Consider the following 9928-nt stretch of genomic DNA (forward strand, 5'->3'; position numbering starts at 1 on the left):
ATCATGCACGGTCTTCTAGGATGCTTCGAAAATCAAGGAAGATTTCACTTTGACGGTTTTTTATGAATAACGAAAATGTAAGCAACACATCCGAACACTTTTCGAGAAAAAAGGTCCTTATTCAAGATAATGCTGGAATCTTAGCAAATCACGCAGCAATTTTTTCCTTCCAACAACGACAAGGGATCAAGATTTTGTATTCTCTTGTTTATTTTAGCATTTTTCTTAAGATCAAATCGTCAAAAATAGTGCCAAACATTAAAGATAAAAGACAAAGAAAATATACACGTAACAAAATTGTACAAAAAATTTAGGAATTACAAAAAAGTGAAACTTAAAATCAATCAAATTTTTGGCATCTATCAAAAACATATGGGTACAGTCCATCAAACAACTAAAAAATTGATGAATATTTAACGGAATTATCAGCCCATTTTTGAGTGTAAAAACTAGTAACAAGTAGTAACTACTATTTCTATTTTCTAATTAAACGAACAAAATTTTTTTTAGTCTGTCAGAAAATTTCCTAGTGCAATCAAAATGGTAGCTAACAGCAAAGAATTATAGATCACAATAAAACGCTTCAGTTGTTATGTTTCATCGATATATTATTGCAGCAACTTAACTTAACTCTAAAGCACCATCAAACCCTTTTCTTGAGAAATTTTTGGCATGCGGTCATTAGAAGTTGTTTCTAGAGGGCAACAATTTACAGAACATTTTCTTTAGAGTTGTTTTGCGTTGTGATGACAATGAAAACTTGTCCTAAAGATGAAAGTAATTTCTCCAAAATTTCTAAAGTGGAGTAAGTTTGATTGCACATGAATGCATGTCTGTGTACCTGAACTTTCCATCCTATTTTTCATCTTGCATCTTTTCAATTGCTCAGTCATTCATTTAAACACATATGTTTAGCATGTCATCTAACAATAAGTTTCATATATTTTTTAATTTATCCAGGTCTAGGCACAGACCAAAATCGTCTTAGATCAAACTGTCAGACAGACCCAGATCGAAGAAACCTCTGATCACACTATCTAAAATTCGCATGCGCTCCAAGAGCGCTCAAAAACCACCTCTAATCAGACTGTGATCAAAAATCTGTCCTGGTCAATCTCAATTGCGCTCGATACAGTCTGATCATGGAATGGTTTTAAACATGAATAAGTCTCTTAATATCGCTAATTTATTCATTTTGTAACTCCGAAAGAATTAGAACAGATGGTAACCTTCCAGATATAAAAACGTTGCTGAACACTAAAATCCCGACTATCCGCTATGTCCCTATCAATGTACTGCACAAATGGTCAGAGCTTTTCTCTGACGTCATTACTGATTGCATTGAAGATCCTAATACAGAACTAAACTGGAGAAAACTCTTCGGATTGTCTAAATGCATTTTACGTGCCAGTAACAGAGGAGGGCAAAGACATAGGCGGAGCAACGACCAAAGAATTTTAGAAAGAATTATTCGCTGGAACAGCGGAGAATTTGGAGGGCTATGGAACGAAGCTTCCTCTTTGAAACAATCAAAACTATCAAACGATACAAACTACGAGGAGATTATCAAACGTGCAAAAAATTTGTGTTTCCAGGGCCAATTTGGCAAAGCAGCAAAAGTTTCGGGTTCTGATGGTTTTGCACCAGTCAACAAGGCAACTCTCGATAGTTTAGAAAAATTGCATCCCCATGAAAAAAAGCCTATTGTAGTCCAAAATTTTTCAACACAAGCCTATCAATTCAGTGAGGAAAATGTTTCGGAACAGCTGAACTCGTTTTCAAGATTCACAGCAGCTGGTCCCTCAAAAATGTTTCCCGAACATCTTTTCATGCTGTACAGTGTACCGCTTCAGATCAGTCACAAATTGCTTTGAGAGTACTGACTAAGCTTGTAAACATAAGGTGCCGTGGGGAACTTCCCGAATTGTTTCACAAGCTCTATGTAGAGCATCGCTATCAGCCTTGCTGAAAAAGAAAGGCGGTATTCGCCCTATTGCATTCGCAGAAGTCTTGAGGAGGCTAATAGCTAAATGTTTAGCCAAGAAAGCAAATTTAGAAGCAAAGGAACGTTTCCAGAGCCTGCAATTGGGTGTGGGAGTGAAGGGAGGAGCGGAAGCCATAATACATTCGACTAAGATTTCGTATGAAAAAATACTCACCTCGTCCAGTTCCTTGGGTATTTTGCAAATTGTCTTTCGCAATGCATTCAATTCGATAAAACGCAGTGAAATGCTGAAAGCCGTTGCCAGTTCAATGCCAGCATTGCCGCTTTTACCAATTCCTGTTATTCACAACACAGCCAATTATTCTATGACAAGTTTGTTGTTAGCAGTGAAAGCGGTAACCAACAAGGCGACCCATTAGACCCTTTGCTTTTCTCTCTGACGCTCTGGCCCATTATAGAGAAAATTTAGGAAACCTCGCCAGAGCTTCAACAACATTCCTTGTATCTGGATGATGGTGTCTTGGTGGGCTCAGAGGACGATATCATTAGATCTTGGGATCTTCTATGCCAGCTCGGACCCGAACGCGGCCTCCACGTCAGGGTTGATAAGTGCGAACTGTGGTCCACGGTAGATTTAGACAGACTGGATATAAGAATAAAACGAAATGATATTTCGGGCCTGGAGTTTATTGGAGCGGCGTTAGGAACCCCAGAGTTTGTCTGCATGAAAATTAACGAAAGGATAGTGAAAATAGGGGTACTTTTCAAAAAGTTGGACTATCTTGATGACCGTCAGTGCGCCCTAGGTATCCTACGCCACTGTATTGGGTCCCCCAAAATGGTGTATTCTTTGCGTTGTCAAACGCCCACAAGTCCAGCTTTTAAATCCCTTAAAGAATTTGATGCCCAACAGCGCGAAAAACTTGAGAATATCCTTGAAACTGTTCTTCCAGAAGAATCCTGGACTCAAGCAACCCTGTCCATAACCCTTTCAGGGTTGGGTGTTCGCCAATGCCAAGACCAGTTTAAAGCATCATACGTTAGTTCTGTTCTCACCTCTGAAGATCTTTCGAAAATAAACGGTGAAAGCCCAAAAAACTGCCAAGTTTTACAGGATCTTTATTCCATTATAGCACAACTGGACATTTCAAACCTCTCGCAAAAGACCATTCAGCATGCTCTTGATAATGAAAAATTTCATGGTCTCAAAGAGAATCAGAATCTAGCTTGTGAGAGAGAATTCGCCCGACTTCTCTCATTGTCTGTTCGACATGCTGGAGCTTGGTTGTCTGCTCCCCCCATTCCAGCTCTTGGGCTTCACATGGCACCAAATGAGTTTAGAATTAGTGCAAAGTACAGGTTGGGTGTCCCTGTCTACGACGCCGAAATGAAGTGCACGTTCTGCAAAGCAGGAGTTCTTGGCATCTTTGGGGATCATGCCATTGCGTGCCATGGTCGAGGAGACGCAATTGCAAGACATGACCTGATTCGAGATAAAATAGTGTCTGCTTGCTCATCTGCGAATCTCTCGCCAGTAGTGAAAAAAAGAACCTAATTCCAGTACTGTTGCAATCATTGTCGACAGATATGATCAAGGGGTCTGCCTCAATGATTTTGACACGCTCTTTTTTGCCAGATTTAACCAATTCAGAATAAGAAGAGTCCAGATTGCTCCTTTATTGATGAGTCGCCAAAACGATTGCAACAGACGGGAGCCTTATCAATGTGCAGTTCTAGTATTTTTATTCTTTCCTGACCAAAGTGGGGAGGATAAAAACATACATTTTACTTGTGAAAAATAAAAAATGCCGATGCAATGAGATTCATAAACTGTTAATCTGTTGTATTGACGACCACAGTTTTGTTAACCAAGTTAATTGATTTTAATTAAAATTTTGTCATGTTTTGTAAAAACTGACAGTTTTTTCGGTATCATTTTCACGTAAGGAAATGCAATTCTTAAGGGTTAAAAAAAAGAAAATAAAGCCCAAGTTGAAAAAACAATTTGTATTGTATGCACTGGTGCTTTTTTCCAAATCAATAGATAAACTAAGAACACTCTTTCAAAAAAAAAATTATAGGGATATTCAAAGTGAATGCAATTTAATGAGATTTTGTTGTCAACATTATGAATTACACAAAGATTTGCATTCTGGGGGGGGGGGGGGTGAGGGAGAGAGCGCATCATGTGCGGGTCATTGTCTTAGCTGTTAAGCAAAATTAGATACAGCAAGGCGGTTTGCTCCTCTGACTGCACACTATCCGTGTGTTCCCAGTATGAAGTCCTCGGCCTAAGACATGTATGGACCAGACCGACCTCGTTTGCGGACAGGGGGGATCAAGTGCGACCGAGCTCATAGTCTGGACAAATTTTTTATCGCGCTGCCCCGTCTGGCCCATACCTCAATTCAATCTGTTCGGTCTGGTCCATACCCCGTCGTCGGTCTACACCTATTCTTCTTTTGGAAGCAGGAATTTTCTCTATAATGAAGTGCATCAAATATGGACCAGATATGAGGGCATATCGTTTATGATGAGCAAGCTCCATTTGATTAAAATAGCCCAATTTGTATTCCCCAAGGCAACTTTATAACTTAGATAGAAGTTTTAGGATAAAAGATATTTAGACTTAACTTACCGCATATCAAATATTTAAGCTGAGTTCTAAATATCCTATGACTTAGAAAGTCCTTTGTTCGGAACTTGCCTTAAAATTTAGCGATTATTTCTATAAGTTGATATTTAAGCATTTTGTAGCGACAATGGTGTATAAAATATTGCCGCGGTTAAAAACAATGTAGCCAAAAAGTGTTGCGATACCGAAAAGTATTGATAGTTGATTGTGCAAGGTCCCCGTATATATGCGTACACGTGGTCTTCAGTGGTGATAACTGCATCGACAGTGGTATCAACCCTAATCTGATATTCTCAAGGTGTTCTACTATTATAAACTCAAGGTGGCTTTTCCAGTTTGCGCTTTTATTCCTAAATCAGTAGCCATTCAAAACGTCGTTTGGTCATAATGAACTTACATTACTTAAAATTTGTTCTTACGCACTCTAACTATTGCTATGTCAGTAACAAAAAATCTTTCTCTTTTTACATAGTGAAGCGCAATGCTGGACATGGCATCCCAGTTCATAGGCAATACTCTAAAATATCATCTTTTCCGAGAACAAATCAAGCATTTATCTTAATTCTACATTATCTGGGCGTTGCAGTTTGTTAGGTTTCCGCCGCATTTTTAGGTTGTCTTTTGTCAAGAGCAAATGACGGAAGTCCTGAGTATCATTGAAGAATTGTAGAAAAAGTGTTTCACGTAACTTTGGCTGGCTATTATTGTAGCCATTTGTAAATTTTCGGTTAATACATGAGAGGTTGAATAGTAATGAGATTATTGACCCGTTGGTCAAACTTTGCATGCAAATTGAGGTACAAGTGGCTATTTTGAAGTGCTAACACGTTGTTAAAATTGCAAATACTATGTTTACAGTCATCATTTATTCATAAAGACACTAAGATTAAAGTTCACAAAACTATGAAATTTAATTTGGCGCGAATAATTCACCAAATGAACATCTCAGTTTCATAATTTATCTATGGCATTTTCCCCTCTTTTAATATACAAATTGCTCAACCATAACTTTACAGTTGTTACTGAGGAAAAAAAATAATTTCGATCAATTTAACAAAATAACAAATTAGCAGCCGCGTCAAATACGTTAATAAAACCAATTAGGGTTTATTTCAATCTATCTGAACTTGTTTTTTAAGGGATGAAAGAAATCCCGGCAATATTCAAAGACAGAAAATTTGAATTCAAATTTTGTGGCTGCAGCTACAACTCATTCTGACAGTGATCTTTGGTAGAACAATTTTAGGTGTAAAGAAAAAATATTGTCTTTGCTCCCTTGTCATTTTGAAAAAAATTTTTAAAAAAGATTCCGTTTCTTTCATTATTTCAATGTCAATAGTTACTTCAATCTGATCAAAATTTATTGGAATTAAATTTGAATAATAAATGAAAAGTCAAGGCCTACTAATTTTTTTATTCTTTTGCTACAATTTTTTCAGATGACCTTGTATAAATAGTTAACCATTGTTTCTAAAAGCAAGATGGAATAGTTGTAATCCCATGCATCGAGATAGATCAACCGTTTAAATTTTCAAAAGTATTTTGCAGATATTGGTGTGCTCGATGGATGACAGTTCTACCAAGCTGTCCAAGGTCCTCTAGAGCAATGTACGTATCGTAATCGATATTAGACACAAAATGATTGTGGTTCAATCTTGATATCTATTCTTATTCAAAATTATTCATATTGTTTTCCTACGCAAAATGACAAAAAAAACAATTTGTTCTTGATTTAGAACTAATTTAATTCCTTTTTTGGAATTAAAACTGCCTAATAGTTCAGGTGAAGTTTTGAAAACTTCAAGCATGAAAACTAAATTTAATCGGTTGTTACAAAAAAACACATAAACAACCACATACACTTACTTTCCATGAGTGAGACTATTCTAGCTGATTTTCTTCCCTTAAACTACCAAAATCTTCAATACTACCAAAAAAGTTACTGCGTATGCAGAAATATATGGTATATTTTATCACATCGCATACGGAAACAGAATAAAAACGTGTGATCAGAGATTAAAAAATACTGATAGAACCAAGATCAATCAAGAAATCTACCTCTATCCACAAAAATTTGTCCTGTTTCAGTTGGCAAAGTGATAAAAGGACTATTTTTTCTGGATTCAATCCTACTTTTATTGGTCAGAAAGTACCCTACTTTTATTAGCATCAGAAAGTTCTAATAGTTGGAAGGTTGGGAATCCGTAATAACCGTCTCAATCATTAAAGTTGTCTTATTTGGTAGTTAATGTTGGTTGCTAGATTTTCGTTGTATTTGTTGAAAAAATTTGTTCTGTATTTGTTTTATTTTTGAAGCATATGAGCTATAACCCTGTTGCTGTTTTGTTCTGGCTGTTATTTCTCTATGTGTTTTGTTGAGGAACCTTTTATTCAAATGGTTGAGTAAATGTGTTGCTATAAAGTCAACAAGAATTTTTTGATCTTGATAATGTTGTTCTTCGAACGATGGATTCTGGATTGGAAATCAAATTCTTGGTTAGTTGTTTCCGTCTCCAGGGTGCTTTTTGAGTTTTCTCTGGTATACTTTTCCTGACTTTTAGAGAATAAAATATTTTGCATTAATGTCTCAAATGATGAATTCTAAATTTACTGAAACATTCATCTGTTTGTTACCTAGTGCACCTAGAGATCTATTTACCAGTCTTCTCGTAATAATCATAAAATTTTGTACTGTTGGGTCATTTTTTCATGTTTGGGTCTCGGTAGCTACAGAAAATGATAGATCTTGTGTATCTATATACTTGTTAAATCACTTCAAACCTATATCGGGGTCTTTGACTAGTTTTTGTTCAACTTTACGTTTCAAATGCTGGGTATATGCTCTTGTAGCAACATTAATATAATATTGACTGTGTTATCTTTGCTAAATCTCACTTTCTGTTTAAAAATTATCTTCCCCTTGGATGTTTTTGGATCTCTCTCCGTTCATCCCTTGTCTTTTCTTTAACCTAAAGGCATGTTGTTCTATTTAGATTTCCTAGTTTTTTCCCACGCTCTGGTATAAACTTGAGCTGATCGTTGATCGTTAATTTTTGAATGAATTCATCTTTTAATAAATTCCACTGAGAGTAATAATAGTTTTTTCACGAGTGGTGATTTTGTCTTTCATTATAGATAAGTGGGGCAGTGAGACTTGTAGGGGATCTTTTCAACAATTGCCCCCCCTTTTGCAAAAGGGGGGGGGGGGGCTGTTCTTGAATAGAATTCAAGCGAGTGATTTATTAACCAATCGGAGACGAATAATAAGTATCCGTGTATGCTCATACTGTGCTAAACTGGATAGAATAAAATGCGCCATGCTAGGGCAATTAGCCGAATTGGAATACAAAGCGAAAAGAATTTCCGACTGGCGGGTCGGTGGGCGCGCGTCGCGCGCGTCGCGGCTTCGCCGCGTTAACCGACCCGAGATTTCCGGATTACATCCTACAGTGCGTGAGAGGCATGGCCGTGAACAGCGGTCCTCAATTGTGCTTAAACCATTTTTCGGCTATCTAAACTGTAGGCCAACTAATATTGTGGTAAAGTATAGCACAGAAGGGGAGGCGATTCTCTACTAGGTACCAAAGGGGGGGGGGGCAATTGTTGAAAAGATCCCTTGTAGGCCCCGAGATCCTAGTGAAAAAGAGCAGATTTTCATTTTTTACTATTTTCACGAAAGAGGCAATATCTTGATTATAATCCTTGTTTGAGAAATGTAGTGAAAGTTTAGAATGTGTTATTCTAGCTGAAGGAATAGCAGCTGGCGTAGAATTAGCACTTAGACTAGGTTAGCTATTGAGATAAAAGCGAATTTTTTCACCATTCGATGTAAGGTAAGGTTTTATAAACGAGTCGACATAATATTAATTTACAATTGAATGACTCTAATGACACGAGACGCCCTTATATGGAACAGTGGATGATACGCTCATTTTCAAAATGAATGTTTCCTAAGAGATGAGATTAAATTGGTTAACTTGCTGGTTAAAACTGAATGTATAGAGTCAATTAAAATCAGAGGCCTCTGTATGAGAACCTTTTGGTAATAGTCTCTAAACTCTGAGGTTCATCAATGTCCTCCCTACTAGTTGTGGGATAAGTTCTTTTCTATTTCCTTAATGTCTGGTCAGTTAGTGAAGATCTTCCAATCCAGTCTATTCTGTTTAAACCATAAGCAATTATGAGCATTATTAAACATTATAGATTTAGAGTTTTGCGTGGTCTTTCGCCGCTAATTATTTGATATTGAGTAGATCACATATTTCGGCTTCTCAATGGATTCAGATTCAAAAATCACAATATGATCCTGTTTTTTGTCTTCCTGGCAAAAGATTATTGTTGTCTCGCTGTTGTTTTTATACAATTTTCTTTTAGTATAGCGGTTGGTTTAAATATGGTGTTAGAGAACCTTCTTTCTACGTCAACCGATAATGAATGCACTATAATCAACAAAACAGAGTCAGATAGGGTCGAAGCAACAAATTTATGAATTAAAAAACGATATTCTAAAATGTTACTTCAATGCAAATTATTCGCTATATAAAAACTTTTTACAATGTCTGTTATTGTCATCGCTTTCACTCATGAGTTAAACACAAGTCATGATAGTTTTTAACGTTCTAATTTATGTCACACGAAGCATATCCGATAGACTTTCTTCATATTGCAGTCAGAGAGTGGTTGCAAACAACTGATCAGTTTTCGCAAAAAATGAGGCAGGAAACATGTTTGTGGTAATACGAGTATTAATGGGATGCAGCTGTTTTCGTAAGGGTGTAAGGGTGTAAGGGAGCAATTGATTGTACTCTGGTTTGAGCAGTTATTTTAATACGTTATTGGTATTCTTTTTTATTGTTGAGTGAGCCAAGCAAGCATAAGTTTAGTTCACTTTTTAGTTCTACAGCGGAAATATTTTAAAAAAGTGCTTTGAGGAAAAAACAACCGAAAACTGGCTATTGTATTCAGTTTTGTGATGTTTTCAAGCAAATATTTTGTTTGCTGTATAAGGGTTGTATACCCTGGCATTTAGAATGATGAACCGACTTATGTTTTTGAACATCGTTTCATAGGTATTGGTGCGTTTTGTAGATATAAAATTTTGTCCAAGCCTGCTGGAGCAACTCACGTACGTTAATTGATAACAGTACAGGTTAATTGTGGGTCAGTTGTGAATTCAAAACCAGGACAATTGAAAAAATAGGATGCTTTACTTGGCTAGTACCACGTTCTTTTGTAGCTTTAGCAGATTTAAATAATTCAAGGAAAGAAAATCAATATTTGCAATTACGCAACTTTCGTCTGCTTGAAACTTATTTGCTTTGGCTTCTGTTGAGCCTGGTATATCAGGG

This window comes from Convolutriloba macropyga, unplaced genomic scaffold, assembly GCF_964194025.1.
Source record: "Convolutriloba macropyga unplaced genomic scaffold, txConMacr16.3 SCAFFOLD_654, whole genome shotgun sequence".
Lineage (NCBI taxonomy): Eukaryota > Metazoa > Xenacoelomorpha > Acoela > Convolutidae > Convolutriloba > Convolutriloba macropyga.